The sequence below is a fragment of the Mustelus asterias genome, chromosome 12, assembly GCF_964213995.1.
Source record: "Mustelus asterias chromosome 12, sMusAst1.hap1.1, whole genome shotgun sequence".
Classification (NCBI taxonomy): Eukaryota; Metazoa; Chordata; class Chondrichthyes; order Carcharhiniformes; family Triakidae; genus Mustelus; species Mustelus asterias.
This window is the reverse complement of record NC_135812.1, coordinates 94,413,504-94,433,389: the sequence shown is the minus strand read 5'-3', so window position 1 is coordinate 94,433,389 and position 19,886 is coordinate 94,413,504. Positions and strand designations below refer to the sequence as shown.

At 43.1% G+C, this 19,886-nt stretch overlaps 1 long non-coding RNA gene across 2 annotated transcripts in view; it reads right to left on the bottom strand.

Moving 5' to 3' along the window:
* LOC144501979 (uncharacterized) overlaps positions 1-19,760 on the bottom strand; it is a 66,509-nt gene extending 46,749 nt beyond the window's left edge. Inside the window, exons 1-2 of one of the 2 annotated variants that reach the window (XR_013499235.1) lie at positions 19,482-19,760; positions 15,222-15,335 (exon numbers count right to left, since the gene is read on the bottom strand). This is a non-coding gene — a long non-coding RNA (uncharacterized LOC144501979). The remainder of the gene's footprint in view (positions 1-15,221; positions 15,336-19,481) is intronic. The other variant, XR_013499234.1, reaches the window with a different exon arrangement.
* Between the last annotated feature and the right edge of the window lie 126 nt (positions 19,761-19,886).

Genomic DNA, 19,886 nt, shown 5'->3' with positions numbered 1-19,886 from the left:
GGTTCTCCAATGAGGAATACAAAATATATATTCCATACTTTAATAAAGGAGTTAGATCATTGCCCATCGCCATAATACATTTTAACATTTTCTCTTCTATTCCAGTCCAGCTGGAGTCTTGATTCTTCACCTTAGGCAACACACCTTCATGTTGTTTTCCGAAAAGAAAATACCACAATTATTGACCAGACTCTTCATGCCTGCAGGTCCTGCTGATGGTGCACCCCTACCTTGGGTTTCCCGGCAGCATGGGGTGGAATCAATAGGAAATCCCATTGACAGTGGTGGGACCAGAAGAATCTGCCACTGGCAAACAGCGGGCCACCTCCTGCCGTGAGAAACACATCGCGCAGAGACCAGAGAACTTCGCCGCGCATCTTACATAGGTTCTTGATTTCCAATGACACAATTTTTAAAAATATAGAATACATAAGTTTTGGAAGAGGAGAAGCAACGTTAACATGCTTCAAAACTGGAAGCTTCAGCCGACAAGCCACCCACTCACATCTGCCCCCTGCATCCCCTGCCAAAAACAGCCCAGGCGTGCTCAGATATCAGGCTGCCATTAGAGAAAGTACAATGGATACCATCTGGTACTCCACCAGTAGGGTCAAATAATGTTCTCACCATTTAATGTAATTAACTCCAACAGTCTGTCTGCAGTTAGTCAGAACTGAGCCAACACAAGCAAAATCCCTCCAAGTCGAATTTCTGGTCATTATTATACTCAATATAAGCACATGGCTGTCTGTACAAACACAGCAAGGAGAAAAACTGAAACCAATATACAAAGTATGAAATTTCAATAAATCTCGCTGAACTTCCAAACTATTATGATTATAAAATTGTTCTGGCCAACATCAGTCTAATACTTTGCAATATAGTGATTGCTCTTCTGGGCAACGAGTGCTGCAGTGTTCTTCCAGGGAGAGGTTAAAGTGCCACAGTGGTACAATATCTAAAGCTCTGCTTACGCTGCCTAATTGGCAATTGTGAATGGTGGTGGTATGGACACTTAAAATCAGGAGCAGAATGATACCAAATACATGATGCTTGATGCCTGCCAACTTTGAATGGAATAAGTTACAATAGTAAATATGGAGGATATTGCAACCAATCTAACTGCTAAATTTAACAATTCTAACTTGAATCATTCGAATAAAGCATCAGTACCTAATTCCACATCAAAAATGGGGGAACAAAACCATGGAGAGCAAAATATTTAAAAGTTTTGTTTTATTCATTTGTGGGACATGGGCATCGCTGGCTGGCCAGCATTTATTGCCCATCCCTAGTTGCCCAAGAACTAAGTGGCTTGCCAGGTCATTTCAGAGGGCACTTGCTGTGGCTCTGGAGACACCTGTAGACCAGACCAGGTAAGGACGGCAGATTTCCTTCCCTGAAGGACATTAGTGAACCAGATGGGTTTTTTCCGACAATCAACAATGGTTTCATGGTCATCAGTAGATTCTTAATTCCAGATTTTTAAAATTGAATTCAAATTCCATCTGCCGTGGTGGGATTTGCACCCAGGTCCCCAGAACATTAGCTGAGTTTCTGGATTAATAGTATACCACTAGGCTATCGCCTTCCCAGTCAGTTGCAGGATCAACTGTTTAAGCAGATACTAAGACTCTCCTGCTTAAATATCAAATCTTATCACTGGAGAGTTCACTATGATTGAGTGGAAACAAAATCTTCCACATCAGATATTCTGTTGTTGGGCTGTCATACACTAGAATCAGTTTATGAAATATCCCTCATGTCCTGGATCATTTATTATCTAAAATTTGCATACCATCTACTCAGATTGGAGAACACCCCTCAGTGAGAATTTTTTTTAAATTGCGTTTTTTGCTTGCCTTAGATCCAGAATTGAGATATATCAGAACTGTACTAAGCTGTGTGAACTTTAAAATCACAAGAGTTATAGAATCCTAGTGTGCAGAAGGAGGCCATTCAGCCCATCGAGTCTGCACTGACTACAATCGCACCCAAGCCCTATTCCCATAATCCCATGCATTTATCCTAACTAGTCCCCATGGCACTTAGGGACAATTTAGCATAGCCAATCCACCTAACCTGCACATCTTTGGACTGTGGGAGGAAACCGGGGCACCCGGAGGAAACCCACGCAGACACGAGGAGAATCACTAACAGCAATGACCCAAATCAGCTTTATTATAGAGGAAACTTATCATTTAATTTTGAGAGAAAGCAAAATGCTGCAGATGCTGAAAATATGAGATTAAAATGCTGGAAAAGCTCAGTAGGTCTGGCAGCATCTGTGACGAAACAGTTTTTAATGTTTCAGATCAGTGATCTTTCAGTAAAACTGTATTTCCAGCATTTTCAGTTTGTACTTACTACTCAGCTATTTATGAAACCAGTCCTTTTTATTATTCCATGGGATGAGCGCATTGCTGGCTGGGCCAGCATTTGTTGCCCATCCCCAATTGCCCTTGAACTGAACGGTTTGCACAACCAGTTCAGAGGGCAGTTAAGAGTCAACCACCAGACCAGATAAGGATGGCAGATTTCCTTCCCTACAGGACATTAGTGAACCAGTTGGGCTATGTCTGATAATCAATGATAGTTTCATGGGCCGGAATGTTTTGGCCATTCATACCACGCTGCCAGCAAGAATGGAGAATTTGGCACTCAGCCAAATTGCTGTTCGCTACAGCGGGACCAGTTTCATAAATACCCGAATGGTTTGCTCTCCTCTTTAACCTTTGTATTGTCCCCCCATCTACTTCCTTCATTCTTGGTTTTGATCTCGCATTCTGTTTTGGAGTATTTATTTTATTTTATTAAGTCCCTTGGTTCTTTCTCTGTTGCCTCTTCTTGCCTCAACTTTTACTGTTGCTTTGGCCCTCTCTCCCTTCTTTAGGTTATGGCTGGCAATACACAACACAGCCATCAAAATCTCAAGAGATTTTCGGATGATCTTTACAATCAGTTTGCAAATCTCCAGGATAAACCAGCAAATCAAAGGCTTATTGTTTGGCAGTGGTTTCATTGCTGTTCAGGCTGCATCTGGAGAGACATGGGAGTTCCTTTCGAATGTAGATAGGAGGAATGCTTCCATATCCCAGAAGTGTTTAAACTATTCAACAGATGTACTGGTCCTGCCAACCATCAACTTCTCTCTATAAGTCGACATGAGATTGATAGAAGGATTAATTGTCACAGTATCAATAAGATTTGATAATACTACATTTCACAAATCCTGATGGAGAGCACCTTCAGGACACAGGGTTAGCTTTGTACACCTGGCCATATGCAGGACATTACTAACATCGTTTCAGAAATAAGTTACAATATTGACAACATTAAATTCTGGTGTTGGATAGAAGCAAGGTGAATTAAAATAAAATGGCATCTTGAAGATTTAAAATGTGAAATCAGATAAAAACCTTTAGGCTCTTTTGTAAAGCAACTGACTGTGCTCACTCCAAAGTGGCAGAACAAGAATCCTTCAGCACAGTACTATAAAACACTCTTAAATATCATCCACACTCTAGGGAATACAGAGCTACACTACACTATTTTATGACAGCCATGAATAATCTTGCATTATTGTAATTAGTATTAGGTGTTCAGTTCAATGGAAAAAAATACCTTCACATTTTTCCTGAATAAAAAAATGGCAGTCCAAATAAAGCAGAATATTTAAAACAAAACAAGCTTGTTTTCTTTTAAAGAAATTTCATACAAAAATGTCTGGTATATTCTGGGCAGAAATATAATGTACATGACGTGTTCAGAGCCAATACTATTAAGCATTTAAATTCTCCAAAGGTTACTTCTTGTTCCAAAAATCTATACGGTAGAGATCTTACAGGACCTGAAATGGATAACTTGGACAGTGTATTATTTCAGTAAGGGAAGATCAATAAATCCTGTGGTATCACCTTACTGCATTTCAATATATTCTCTTCTACCTTTGGGCCTAACAATTTTATGCTTAATGATGATTGACAATGCCTGGGTTATTGCTGTATGAAAACAATATCCAGTATTTACTGAAATCTATTACTGTGATGTTATAACCACTAAGATGCTGAAATACCAGGGATGGGTTTTCCTGGAATTCCTCAGTCCAATATGTTAAAACAGACTAGTCCCTCCTCAAAGATGGGTGAAAGTGGAGAAAACATTCATGCACTACCAACATGCAGATCACAGTGTCTGTTTCTGAGTTGGTATGGTGATTTAAAAAATTACATTCTTCCATTATGTTGCCCTCAAAAATTATCATCCCCGCTCCTGCCACACACCATTTTTCTTGGCAATTTGCACAGAGTACCATCAATCCATGAGGAAATGTGTTCCAGTGGGGTGTTTGGGAAGATCGTATACCCTTTCACAATGATGAAGCTCGTGCTTGCAATTGCTGGGGCACAATGTCGGTGGTCCCCATTGTCAATTGTCTGCCACACAGCAACTGTCAGAGAGAGACATCGAGTGGAGGGTATCAAAATGAACAGGATTTGAAATCCATTACCAATCCTGGTAACGTGTGCACCCGAATGAAGATGTCATGGGCAGAAACAGGCAATGGGAGCGCGCTGATCCTTTCCCATAAATGGACGATGATATAGGCCATGGAGAAGCTAAAAGGGTGGGGTCAGGATTTTACAGATGGATTATATTTTTCTTGCGATCCTATGATGTTGAATCCTGCTTCTGCCAACATGAAAAGATGTCAAGTACTTTAAAAGCCTGACTGTGTTGGGCAGGTGCTATTACTACCCATATGTAGCTTGTAAAGGGATATAGGGAACAGGTGGGGAGGTGGATTTGAGACCAGGGAGAGAGCAGCCATGATCTGATTGAATGGCGGAGCAGGCTCGAAGGTCTGAATTTGCCTACTTCTGTTCCTAATTCCTATGTTCCTATGTTCGCCTATGCAACACTACCATTTGTACAGTTTCTTCGTTTTTAGTTATCCCCATAGTGATTTTCAGAAATGGTCAATAAAAGTTCTAGTGTTTAATAGCAGTTTAACAACAAAAAATTGCATTCACATAGTGCCTTTACCATAACAAAGTATGCCACAATAACATTATAAAGCAAAATATGACACCGATCCAGATATTAGGGCAGACAACCAAAGGTTTGGCCAAAGGAGGTAGGTTTTAAATTGTGTCTGAAGGGAAGAGAAACCCAAGGTGATTTTGGGATGGAATTCCAGAGCATAGGACCTTTGCAATTCAAGGCATAGCTGCCAATGGTGGAGCGATTACAACGACAGACACTCAGGAGCCCAGAAATGGAGGAGCAGGGATAATCACCAGAATTCTACTGCCATGCCTACCACAGAATCGTAGCAGACGAGGGGCGGACAACGGAGATGTCTGTTGACCTCGGGCAGGAATTGCAGATCTCGCTTGAGCAAGGCCGTAAAATCCCGCCTGATATCTCAGAGGGTTGTGAGGTGAGAGAGAGAGAGAGAGAGGGAGAGAGGGAGGGAGGAGGGTGAGGAATTTGAAACATCTGTCCCATCTCATAGAAAAATGACATCAAGTTCAAATAGCTCTGCTTCTAAACTACAGTCATGATGTGGAGATGCTGGCGTTGGACTGGGGTAAGCACAGTAAGAAGTCTCACAACACCAGGTTAAAGTCCAACAGGTTTATTTGGTAGCAAATACCATAAGTTTTCGGAGCGCTGCCCCTTCGTCAGATGGAGTGAAAATCTGTTCTCCAACAGTGCACAGAGACACAACATCAAGTTACAGAATACTAATTAGAATGCAAATCTCTACAGCCAGCCAGGTCTTAAAGGTACAGATAATGTGGGTGGAGGGAACATCAAACACAGGTTAAAGAGATGTCTATTGTCTCCAGACAGAACAGCTAGTAAGATTCTGCAAGATCAGGAGGCAAGCTGTGGGGGTTACTGATAACTACAGAAAACATACACTACAGAAGCATCCATGGTGTTAACTTGCCAGGATGGTGCCAATTTTCAAATGTAGCAAAAGGTTGACGGTGGTATAATGATGCTGTAAACAAACCCCAAGCGTGTGACCCAGCAGAATCTTCAGTCTTAAAACAAATGAAAAATCGAACAGTCCATTCCAATTTCTTCAGCATGTTAAAAAAGAGGCTAATCCTGCTGTAAAGATAGATGAAAGTGGAGTGTGTGAAACATTGACCTGCAGACCATGTCTGCTGCTTAGCTGAATCATATCCAAAAAATGTCCGACAATTGTTCATTTTTAACATTGGAATAAAACCATACAAACATTACTTAATTATTTTTATTGCTCGTCTCCGGATGGTTTGAAGTGCTCTGTGATAGCAGGAGCTTAATATATTGTGTGGCACAAGGGAAAACACAGATGTCTGATTATTATTGTAATGTCTGTCTGGATGACAGCAAGAATGCAAAAAGATGAATGGCACTTCCGAAAAACCTGTGACAAACTTACCACATGCATTCCGTGGCATGGTAACCTTAGAGAGATGGAGGTCACTGACTGCATCCCAGCTTTCATGCCAGTGCCCTGTGGCTGAAGCTACAGGTCAGTTGTGCTGTACTTATCACTCCCTAATGATCCCAGTAGTGGTCTCAGGCTAGCCAGCCATGGGTGGCAAGGAAATATTTGGGAGGTGTGAGGAAGTGACTCGTGGGTTGCAGGCCCACACGTGATGATGAGAGTTCTTGGGTCCGGGGTCTCAAGGCCAAAGCTGACTAATTCACCCTATTGTCGTCTGTACCATTTCCTGCTCAAATCCAAACTCACTAAACAAATGTTTACTGCATGTCAGCAAGTCACGGCCACAGCAAGGACTGTCATCTACAAACTGAACACTCTGACATTCCTCACTGTAAAAGCTGTTTGACCCCATCATATTGTCAGCTGGTGCCTATAACTCTTCCCTAAGGCCCAAGAATGAAAAACAAATTGTTGAATCGGAGCCAAATCACAACAAGGCCCATCTCAGTGGATCCCAATATTCCTCACATTCACTCCAATGTTACCTCTCGGTCACTTCACTTGAAAACTAAAGGTCTTCGGTTAATTCAACAACACAGGCATGGGTACAATGGTGCTGCAACAGCTGCTAATGCCTTTTACCCGAGATTTTAAATTTCACTCTTTATTTTAGTTATTAAGGAATAACTGAGAGCTGCCAAGGTCAATACCAAAATTGTTCTTTGCATTACTTCCACTGAGGTGGTCCAAGGACACACAGATGAACACGGCAACTTCATATTGAGCCCAATCAATCAATATAAAAAATTAATCTCAAATTGGCTCAATTTCTCTTGCAGGAGAATTTTATGGGCTCAATTTTAACTCCCACATCCTAACCCCACTCTCCACCAAGAAACCAGGCGAGGGTCATCTGGACAAAGGGTCATTTGGACTTGAAATATCAGCTCTTTTCTCTCCTTACAGATGCTGCCAGACCTGCTGAGATTTTCCAACATTTTCTCTTTTGGTTTCAGATTCCAGCATCTGCAGCAATTTGCTTCTATCGAGGGTTAGTGAAAATGGGTGGGGGATCTGCCCGCCTTGAGCTTTTGCCACTGCCAAGTTTAAAATCCATCCCTTCAGCCAAACGTTTGGTCACCCTGTCTAACATCGCCTTCTTTGGGAAGCCTATTCATTTTTGCTGAGATTTCTGTGCAAGCAATTGGGAAAGCAAATGACAGGTTGGCCTTTATTGCAAGGAGACTAGAATACAAAAGTAAGGAAGTCTTGCTATAACTGGAATGGGTTTTGAAGAGAGGATTCACGTGATTAGTTCCTGGGATGAAAGAGTTGTCTTCTGAGAGACTGGGTAAATCGGGCCTACTCTGGCTGTGGTTTTTAGAAAATGAAAAATGACCAAATTGAAACATATGGGGCAGAATTTTCTCAGGAAAATTCTAAATGTCGAACAGGCAAGAAAACAGGAGACTTTCTCACCCGTTTTTTTTTTTCAGCGAGGTAGTTGATGGTAATTTACAGAACTCTGTGCAATAGAGGCCGTAATGTGAATCTCACCAGGTGGGAGAGGGGTGGAGTCTCAGCTCACTGGGATGCTAGCTGCTGAGCTCTGGGGGCACCATTGCGCACTCAGCCAAATCTCCGTTCACTGTCGCAGACCAGAGAACCCCACCGGCATGAACGGTCAGAAAATTCCAGCCCTGCAATGAAAACCTGGCTGTTTCTCTGGGGAGAAACGCGTCGGTTTTCATTCAGCACCTGACATTTGGCCATTTTTTTAAGGAAAATTCCACCCATCATATAAATAGAGTTGTTGTTAATCTGGTCATTTTTTAAAACAGCACTTTTTATATGACAGTGATATAGAGCAGAACCTTGGCTAGGCTGAAGTAAATATCAAGTCTGGGGAGTTAGCTGTGAAAAGAACAAACATTCCATGCTGCATTCTATCGCCACACATTTTCTCATTTTTCGACACCAGGGAAAAATGGCATGGAAGCCATCAGTCCCAAGGATGCCTTCCTATTTTTAGGGGCAGAGGAAAGAAAGATTAAGGGAGAGCCCAACCCACCAGTAATTTAGTTTTTAAGTGTGCCACGATACAAAAAAATAAAAATTAAAGTTCCCCCACCACCACGAAACACCCCTCCTCCACGGAGCATCCCCTTTGCACAAAATACCCACCCTCCCCACGGAACACCTCCTCTGGCACTGTCCCCTCAGCATGGCCCCCAGCAGCACTCAACAAGTGGTGGAGACAGTGCCAGGGTACTGTCCAGGCATGACCCTCTTCTCGCCTGAGGGACGTACTCACCTGCTGCCTTCGAAAGGTTCTACTCACCAGATGCACGCCGTGGAGATCTGTGGTGATTCATGTTGGCATGAAGGCACACCGACATGAATGAAATCTAATGGGGAAGGACGGTGGCGTGGGGAGATCTGTCAGGAGTAAAGGCCTGATAATTATATTTCAAGTAAACCTGTTGGACTACAACCTAGTGTCGTGTGAGCTCTCAATTATATTTAAATGGATTCTAATTGGGCACCTGACATTGAACTTCAAGATACCCGTCATATCATTGGTGGCATATAATGCTCCCACTGCTCATTCCGCCCCCTAAAAATTCTCCCCATCAGAAATAAAAGTGATTACAGACGGGCGGAGTGGGGGGGTCTCTTGTTCCAAACACAGTGGAGGCTCGACAACCCAGGCTCCCATTCACTCAAATGTTCACAGGAGCTGGGAGGTCAGATCTTAAGGAACAGCAAATGATAGGATTGTAGTAACAGATTGCAGAAAAACACCTTGGGACATTTTTACTGGATTTAAAGACTCCATATTAAATCAGAAACAAAAATAGAAAATGTTAGAAATACTCAGTAGGTCAGGCAGCTTCTGTGGAGAGTGATAATAATCCAAGTTGTTGCTTAAAGGGTAGTAGAGGTGTATGTGTATGCGTGAGTGTGTGTGAGCATGTGCGTATTTGTGTGTATATGTGAATGTGTGTGTGAGTGTGTGAATGTGTATATGTGAGTGTAAGAATGTATATGTGTGTGTGTGTGAATGTGTATGTTTATGTATGTGTATGTATGCGAATGTGTATGTGTGAGTGAGAGAGTGTGAGAGTGTGCATGTGTCTCCTTACATTCCTTTCCTTTCCAAATTTCCTGAGTAATAATAATAAAAATTTAGACATCTTTCATAGCCCATAGGAATCCAATGTTTTATCAATCCAGGTACACGGTACATACTCTTGCAACTCGGCCAACGTTGTCTACCTGATACGCTGCAAGAAAGGATGTCCCGAGGCATGGTACATTGGGGAAACTATGCAGACGCTGCGACAACGGATGAATGAACACCGCTCGACAATCACCAGGCAAGACTGTTCTCTTCCTGTTGGGGAGCACTTCAGCGGTCACGGGCATTCGGCCTCTGATATTCGGGTAAGCGTTCTCCAAGGCGGCCTTCGCGACACACGACAGCGCAGAGTCGCGGAGCAGAAACTGATAGCCAGGTTCCGCACACACAAGGACGGCCTCAACCGGGATATTGGGTTTATGTCACACTATTTCACATAAATATTTCTGCTTTTTTCCTCCTGAGTCTTTATCATGCGATCCTAGAATCAGAATTTATGTCACACTATTTGTAACTCCCACAGTTGCGTGGACCTGCAGAGTTTCACTGGCTGTCTTGTCTGGAGACAATACACATCTTTTTAGCCTGTCTTGATGCTCTCTCCACTCCCATTGTTTTGTTTCTTAAAGACTGGATTAGTTGTAAGTATTCGCATTCCAACCATTATTCATGTAAATTGAGTCTGTGTCTTATAAGTTCTGTTTGTGAACAGAATTCCCACTCACCTGAAGAAGGGGCTCAGAGCCTCGAAAGCTTGTGTGGCTTTTGCTACCAAATAAACCTGTTGGACTTTAACCTGGTGTTGTTAAACTTCTTACTGTGTTATCAATCACCACAGCATATATATTCCGGGGATTAGAATTTCCAGAGTTCATCTGAACCCTGTGGTCTTGGTGGAAGATCAGTAAAAAAAAACACTGTGGGTTCTCTGGTGGCAGAAGTGGCTTGCCTTTAGCCATTGGCGGGAACTTTCAGTCCCGCCGAAGTCCATAGCAATTTGCATTACTCACCAACCAAGCTGCTGGAGACTCACCGAGGGGAGGTGGTCTTTGGCAGGATTAGAAGATTCCACTGGCAGAAGGACTGGAAAATCCCTTGCATGTAACAGCCTGAATCTATGGAAAGGTTAGGCGGGGTTGTGGGTGGAGGTGGGGGAGGGGGGGGGGGGGGTGGAATCCCAGCTGCGAATTTTCATTTTAACAGAATCTCAGTTCAGCCTGGCTTACCATTGATAAATCTAAAATATTTTTAGTCATATCAATACAATTTTTTATTCATTCATGCGATGTGAGTATCACTGGCAAGGACAGGATATATTACTCATCCTTGAAGGGGTGATAAGTGAGTTACCTTTGTGAACCTGAGTCCATGAGGTGTAGGCATTCCCACGGTTCTGTTAAAGTAAGCCTGCTGCTTAAAATGTGTCAGAGGTTTTCATTTTATTGCAGTCAACAGATCAAGAATGTGAAAGTGAAAACATGGTAAGAAAATGCAGCAAAAGTTTCACTCATCACAGATAATTCAAATGAAAATATAAGCCTAATAATTACTACTGATATTATTAGCCAATGAAGCTTTTGTACTGAAATAGCATTGTGTCCTTTTAACAGAGATTAACAGTTTACTTCAACAAATTTTTGCAAACAATTTAAGCAATCATTCTCTAAAATCATCAACACTGAATCATAGAATTTCTACAGTGCAGAAGGAGGTCATTTGGCCCATCGAGCCTGCACTGACAATAATCCTGCCCAGGTCCTTTCCCCATAAACCCATGTATTTACCCTGCTAACCTCCCTGACACAAAGGGGCAATTTAGCATGGCCAATCAGCCTAACCTGCACATCTTTGGACTGTGGGAGGAAATCGAAGTACCCGGAGGAAACCCACGAGACACAGGGAGAATGGCTGGGTGGAGTTTGCACAGTCACCCAAGGCTGGAATCAAACACTGGTCCCTGGCGCTGTAAGACAGCCGTGCTAACCACTGTGTCACCGTGCCACCCTTTGATTTCAAGCTCTAATGTAATTCTGAAAAAAGTGCTTTGGTTGGTATTTTACCAGCTTTCAATTAAGTGTGATAGTAAGCCTGTCTTGCCAGTAGAAGCTCTAAGTGTCTTATGCCACCTTGAGCAGCCTATCTGCATTGAAGTTGGGACAATAATGTGATTTACAACATGCAATGGGTGTGCATGCTTAAGGAAAGTACGGCGTGTGAGCCAAGGCTGCGAAACAGTGATCCCTTTCACTGACAATTTGGGCAGATGGGAGGGTTAATGCCAACATCTTTAACTGTGAAACAAAGTAGCTTAATAAAGCTAGAAAAAGCAACATGAGCCGCATGTTGCTAACAGGGCTTGGACTACACCACATGTGTCGGTCCATCAGCAATTGACCCAAGTTTGCTTGCTCAAGCAGCTGGTCTAAATGTTTCTTCTGTAGTCTTGCTGCCACTCAGACCTTTGGTGGAGGGTATGTTCGAAGCACTTCTAATGCCTCAGTGATGTACGTGATCGGACATGAAGAGGACTTTGACATGCTTTCATTCCAGGATATTTATTTGTAGCCGACACTTGTGTTAGCTGTAAAATATTTCCGTGCTGTCACAAACGGTGTTCACATTTTTTGCCCAGGCAGCTGTGGACCTGTTTAATGTGCTGCAGCCCAGCAGGAGATCTGCCTCTCTAAATGTTCCATTTGTATAAGTGGCTTCAAAACAAGATTGCTCATCTGGTGTCTGTTCACCGAGAAGCCTGTGCACTTGTTAACTCACAGGATTCAGCTCTTAATTGTTATTTGATGCAGAATAATTATGTATGTCCACAAATACTAATTTGATCAATTATTCTACGTTGCTCAAAGTACTGAATTGGTTTTTTGGTCCAGTGCATTAAGAAAAACAGCTTGTATTTCATGATCTCAGGATTCTCAAGGCATTCACAACATAGAAACATAGGAGCAGGAGGAGGCTATCTGGCCCTTCGAACCTGCTCCGCCATTCATTACGATCATGGCTGATCGTCCAACTCAATAGCCTAATCCTGCTTTTCCCCATAAACTTTGATCCTATTCGCCCCTAGTGCTATATCCAGCTGCCTCTTGAATATATTCAATGTTTTGGCATCAACTACTTCCTGTGGTAATGAATTCCACAGGCTCACCACGCTTTGGGTGAAGAAATGTCTCCTCATCTCCGTCCTAAGTGGTCTACCCTGAATCCTCAGACTGTGACCCCCAATTGTGGACTCCCCCCACCATCGGGAACATCCTCCCTGCATTTACCCTGTCTACTCCTGTTAGAATTTTATAAGTCTCTATGAGATCCCCCCCTCATTCGTCTGAACTCCAGTGAAAACAATCCTAACCTAGTCAATCTCTCTCATACATCAGTCCTGCCACCCCTGGAATCAGCCTGGTAAACTTTCACTGTACTCCCTCAAGAGCAAGAACATCCTTCCTCAGAAAAGGAGACCAAAACTGCACACAATACTCTAGGTGTGGCCTCACCAAGGCCCTGTATAATTGCAACAGCAACATTCAGATTGGAGAAAAGCGTTGTCAGCGTTATAATGTAGGGAGTTTTTACAGCTGTCAATTTTCGTATGGCAAAGTCCCACAAACAGTCCAAGAATCTAGGATTTGCACAGGATCTATTAGGCATTTCACAGCCTCCCATCCTCAACATTGAGTTCAATAATTTCAGACCATGATATTGGCGCTCATTTTAGTTTCATTTTCTTTATGTTTTTTGATTAATTTTTGCTTTTTGTCAGCAGCACACCTGCTCTCATCACATCTTTTGTGTTTCTTCATTTCTTTCCTTGCCCCGTCACCATTCCCTTCGGACTTGGAAGACCTTTCCTTCTGTGTCATGCCAAGTGAAGGGATATCCTATTCCACAATTTAAATATAGACTCTCTGGATGTCCAAGTGTGGATGGAGAATTTCCATTCGCTGCAGTGGGACCGGAGAATCTCGCCGGCGTGACCGGCCAAAGAATTCCAGCCTTCGTGTTCACATAGTTCAAAAAAAACTGTCTTTTACTTAAAAGAACACTGATGAACTGTTAAGATGAATGTAAAGGGTCAGGAGGCCTCTACGATACAGACTATCAGAAGATTCCAGTAAGTTCCAAATTGCATCATCCTAGATGGGGGCCTACCCCTGGATTGGACATATCAAGGTGAATACTATCCATGGATTTCACACTTGCTATTGTTTGGGGATTTATCTGAAACCAAGCCCAATACTCAGCAGATTTTCTGTTTTTATTTCAAATTTCCAGCCCCCTCAGTATTTTGCTGTTTGACCCCATATTATGTCCAACTGTAATTGCTTAAATCTTTTCTTTTTACAAAATCCTGGTCACCATACACAATGACCGAAAGCTCCAAGGTTGGTGTTCTTGCCATGAACTTGTCTTGTATTACCTCTCAGTCCTATTCCACACCACAACATTGATACATGCTTTAACCGAAGCAGGAGAGAATAGCAACTTTCTCTTGCTTTGGAATGAAATGCATGATGATAGTGGATCTTGCAATCAGGTGACCTGGTTTAAATTCAAGATGGACAGTTCTGGGTTTCATATTTGTGACAATCTCTGATCTAATACTGCTCTGGGATAAATGCTACGAAGAGTCGAGAACGTAAACCAGTCCCTCACGCAAACCAGCCTCCCGTCCATTGACACTGTCTACACTTCCCGCTGCATCGATAAAGCAGCCAGCTTAATCAAGGACACCATGCACCCGGACATAAGGCGGGATTTTACGGCCTCACTCAGGCAAGATCGGAAATTCATGCCCGAGGTTAATGAAGATTTCCATCGTTGGACCCTCGCCCGCTCCGATTCCATGGCAGGCAAGGTGATGGAGTTCCGGACATACTCTCTTCCACCTTCTTCCATCGGGAAAAAGATACAAAAGTCTGAGATTACGTACCAACCGACTCAAGAACAGCTTTTTCCCTGCTGCCATCAGACTTTTGAATGGATCTACCTTATATTAAGGTGATCTTTAAGGACATAAGAACATAAGAAATAGGAGCAGGAGTAGGCCATCTCGCCCCTCGAGCCTGCCCCGCCATTCAATAAGATCATGGCTGATCTGAAGTGGATCAGTTCCACTTACCTGCCTGATCCCTATAACCCCTAATTCCCTTACCGATCAGGAATCCATCTATCTGTGATTTAAACATATTCAATGAGGTAGCCTCCACCACTTCAGTGGGCAGAGAATTCCAGAGATTCACCACCCTCTGAGAGAAGAAGTTCCTCCTCAACTCTGTCCTAAACTGACCCCCCTTTCTCTGCACCCTGACTGTAACACTACATTCTGCACCTTCTGCTTTCCTTCTCCCCTGCGTACTCTATGAACGGTATGCTTTGTCTGTATAGTGCGCAAAAAACAAATACTTTTCACTGTATCCCAACTCGGGTGACAACAATAAATCAAATTCCCTATTTTACATGATCACCAAATGATTCACATCAGCAGTTGACCAATCCCAAAAACCAATAAACTATTGCAACAGGAAAGTGTGCTGCTGTGGAAATTTACAGAAAACATTTCCAAAACAGTTTCCCTGACTTTGGCTTTTGAAAAGAAACTGACCGATGATCACTCACACTGGCACAACACAGGCGTGGAAATATTGTTCCTCCAACTGTTGCGGTGCTGATTTGTAGGTACAAGTTCGACTCTCTGCTATTCCAAACATTATTCTTGAAATTAGGTCTTGTCTAAAAAGAACAAATAAACTGAAAGGTTATCTTTCGATCGTTAATGAGTCAAGTCACCAGCACCCCGAGCTATCAGTCTCTCGGCTTGCCTTCTGCCTGGTTGTTCGGTCAGGTTTTGTTTGGAGTGGGCCCGTCTACAACAAATCAAACATCAGAATGTAGACAAAATTCTAAAACCCCAGAGTAGAGATCAGGGCAATTGAATTGACATTGAGTGTGTTTAAGTGCTTTTTCTGTTTATTTGGCTAAAAGATGTCTATTTTTCCTGCCTTTACCTAATGGAGTTTTTAAAACACAAGTGGAAATTTTATGGCAATATGAGTGGCCTTAACTAAAAAGGATTCATGTGATGGTCAGGCACAGATATGAACACAAATAATCACCGTTAACCAATTGTCATAGCTGACTGCACCTCGGCCCAAACATTTCTTAGTTTGGAACCTGTTCACAGTTTAGAAGATAGACTAACCTATAATGTTGCTTTCCATCTCTCGGAGTGTTTCTGGTTCTCATTTGTAAATGTGTTGCAAGAAATCAAGGTGGCACAGTGGTTAGCACTGCTGCCTCACAGCGCTAAGGACTCAAGTTCGATTTGTGGCTTGGGTCAGTCTGTGCAGAGTCTGCATGTTCTCCCAGTGTCTGGTTTCCTCCGGGTGCTCCGGTTTCCTCCCACAGTCCAAAAGACATGCTGGTTAGGTGCATTGGCCGTGCTAAATTCTCCCTCAGTGTACCCGAACAGGCACAGGAGCGTGGCGACTAGGGGATTTTCACAGTAACTTCATTGCAGTGTTAATGCAAGCCTACTTGTGACACTAATAAATAAACTTTTAATCAGGAGAACACCATTTCATCTTCTTCAACCACCTCAACGTTGATTGTCTGTGGATGAAAACTACGATTCGCTGTTCCTGTAATTCTAGTTGTGTGTGGAATCCTGACAGCAGCTTCAGATGATATGAACTGAAATTCATTTTTATAGTACGGGTACTCCTCAAGGGGGACGCAAAAAGTTGTATCATTCGTATCCAAGTCAGCATTAAGCATTTCCAGATCAAGTACACAGGGTCAACTAAAGTTCAACTGAAATTCACCCCACAATCATCAAGTGACTATATGGAATTAACTACAATTTCAAGACAGGCCTCAAGTCAAAGGATGAATGACAACACACACAGAGCACTCAGAATAAATGATTCCAGCAACAGTTACTGACACAAATCGCAATCGTACCACATAGCTTTAACAATCCTTCCCTTAAGAACACATATGTGTTCAATAGACTGTCCCCTGCTCTATTCTCCAGTGCAATGTGTGGACATTATCAGTGTCACAGGTGGGTTTCTCTACACAGTCTTAGCAGCTGTGTATTGCTAGGAATGGGAACCCGTGGCTATTTAGGACCTCCAGGTTGTGATGGGTTGAGACGGGGGGAGAGGGGGGGGGAAGGAGTGCGGTTGCGACGCCCCTTATGCGAGTACCTCACTGCCCACAAATACAGATGTGTAACGGCTACTTGCACAAGATAACAAAGGGTTAGGACCACCCCTGAAGTGGCTTGGGCCAATTTCCAGACAATTTCTGATTTGGTTTATTTACAACTACTCACAAAAGTGCAATTGAATAATGAGCTCAATCACCAGACAGACCTGGATGTGAACTCTCCATCCTTCTGAAAATATTTGCATTCCAGTTCCCCTTTCAGCATGTTAATCAAAATCAAAATGGAAATCTGCATTCAATTTTTCAAAAAGCACTTGGCAATAAAATGGGTTTCAAACTTTGTGTGAAGTGCATGACAGGTGGATGAGTTAGCTGCAGTAGCTGGAGGCAAATCACTGGGATGAGTGGAGGACTGAAGTTTGTAAAGTACAAATGATTTGCAGTTGAAACAATTAGCTTTATATTTTACATTTGCTTTATGTCATTCAAAGATGGTTCAAATAAATTCTGCATACATAACATTGACTTTTACTAAACAGTAAGTACGCACGTCCTTCCATGATCACAATCAGGTAGCAGTGCCCAACATTGTACCCACTTTGCTGATGTGAAATTGTACCCAGGTATCCTTGTAAACTAACCATGACATGGGACCTTCAAGTTCCCAGAGTTGTTACTGTGCTTTATCTTCCCCGCACCTGGGAGTGCACAAGTTGATTTATTCGTGTCATAAGTAAGCTTACCTTAACACTGCAATGATGTTACTGCGAAATCTCCTAGTCGCCACACTCTGGTGCCTGTTCGGGGACACTGAGGGAGAATTTAGCATGGCCAATGCACCTAACCAGCACATCTTTTGGACTGTGGGAGGAAACCGGAACACTTGGAAGGCACGGGGAGAACATGCAGACTTCGCACAGACAGTGACCCAAACCGGGAATGGTTCATGGCCCTGTGAGGCAGCAGTGCTAACTACTGTGCCACCATGCCGCCCGGGGCAGACTTTCATCTGTTTACATTATGAGGTTTTTATTGGAAAATGTCACTAACCTGCCACCAGAGGCTTATAGCTTGAAGGACGCCACTCTGCATCAAGCATGGCTGACCAGGTGTTTCTCCCGCTCTTCCAGACAGGCACATGCTGGAAGGATTTTGCAGCTTGATACTCAAGCAGTTTGAGTCCCATTTCAAGTGCAGGCCTGGGACCTGTTTTCTGCCATGACATTGGGGGTTTGATCCTCCAGGTTTCAATTCAGCCCTGCGACTTTATAAGCCTCTTCAGGGACTTTAATGAGTAATTAAGGCAAACTAGGACTAGGAAGATCTCTGGTTTGTTTCTTAGCCTGTGCTGAACGTTGTTGATTTGGACTGAGATGGATGTAGGGAATTCATTATTGGCTTTAAGAGTCTTTATGTCAGGAAAGGGAAGAAAGTGCTGTTGTTCCAGTTCCTGATCACTTTCCAGCACCCACCGTAGTAAATTTGTGAGTGCAGACATTAATGAGGACATAGTTGACTAAAATAGGCTGTTCCACAATTGAATAACTGTAATCGACTGTTCAGTGCTCTTTATAATTAAAGAGGGACATTGAGTGTTTACAGATTCACCAGTTATTTTTGTGTGGCTAAGCAAAACACTCCCAAAAGCATTCTGGAAAAGAAGAAGTTTGACCTTTTTCTTTCGAGGTGACCAGCAATAATCTTAAGGGTGAATGCTTAGTATTCTGACTGGCTGGTATAAATGGACTGACTATTCACCAGTACCCCCGACATAAGTGTAGGGTTCCAACTTGCAAATGTAATCAGCCCAACACCCAAAACGGCCTGGTGGGCAACTCACCCATTAACAGTGTCACTTGAAAATGGCACCAGAGGCAAGGGCAAGGTGCCACCCTCCCTGAATGGCAGCTGCTGTCTGTCCCTCATTTTGGGCAAGGGCGAGAAACAGGAGGCCAGTAGTTGCAAATTATCCAAGTGACATGGCAAGCAGGCTTATCTTATTTGCTGTGCTGCAGAACTGCAAATGAAATGATTGGAAAACCTGCTACAAATATAAATTGAAGGCATGAATTATCACCCTGTTACACCCCACAACAAATCCCTTCTCCATCTAGGGTGGCACAGTGGTTAGCACTGCTGTCTCACAATGCCGGGGACCCGAGTTCAATACCAACCTTGGGTTACTGACTGTGTGGAGTTTGTACATTCTCCTATGTCTGCGTGGGTTTCCTCCGAGTGCCCTGGTTTCATTCCACTGTCCAAAGATGTGCGAGTTATTGTGGATTGGCCATGCTAAATGGGGTAAATATGTGGGGTTACAGGAATAGGGCAGGGATAAGATGCTTTGCCGGAGAGTTGATGCAGACCTGTTGGGTCGAATGGCCTTCTTCTGTACTAGAACGATTCTAGGTCAAATTGAGTTATGTCACTTGCTGCCCAAATACGGAAATTTTGCATAAAAGGTCCCCACTCATTCTTGAGCAATTTTTACCCAGGCAGGATAACCAGCTCAACCAATGGGACTTACTATCATTTACTTGTTACTTGGATGGTTTTTCAGCCAGACATGGTCAGAGGTCCTTTTGTGGTTGTGACAGGCAAAAAATCCCACAATCTGAAAGACTTCCACACACTGAACAAGCTCCGTGCCTCTGCCACATTATCCCACACCCTCTTCCTCACCACATTTCAGTGCTGCTAACTCACCTCATCTCCACCTCATCCAGAAGGTTCCTTTCTGCAGAGTGGAATACTTTCTGAACAACTTTAACTTGCATGTCAGATGTTCTTGTTCTGGTGGCAATGGAAGGTTAGGAGGCAAATCCCTCTGCAGTACAGTTTAAATAAAGGACAGCAGTGAGTGCTCCTTGCCTTACAAGCTCACTCTGAAAGAAAGTTCTTCTCCTCTCCATTTTTATGGCACCCAACTCTGGGGACTGGTGATCATGTGGTGCAGTGGTTAGCGTCCCTCCCTCAGAGTCTGAAGCTCTAGGTTTGAGTCTCCCTAAGACTTAATGGCCAAGAAAGGTGTATTCATAATGCGGCCAAACTGGTTTTACCCTACTGATGATAAAAAGTGTTGTTGCAATAGTGACCCTGCTCAGTACGGAA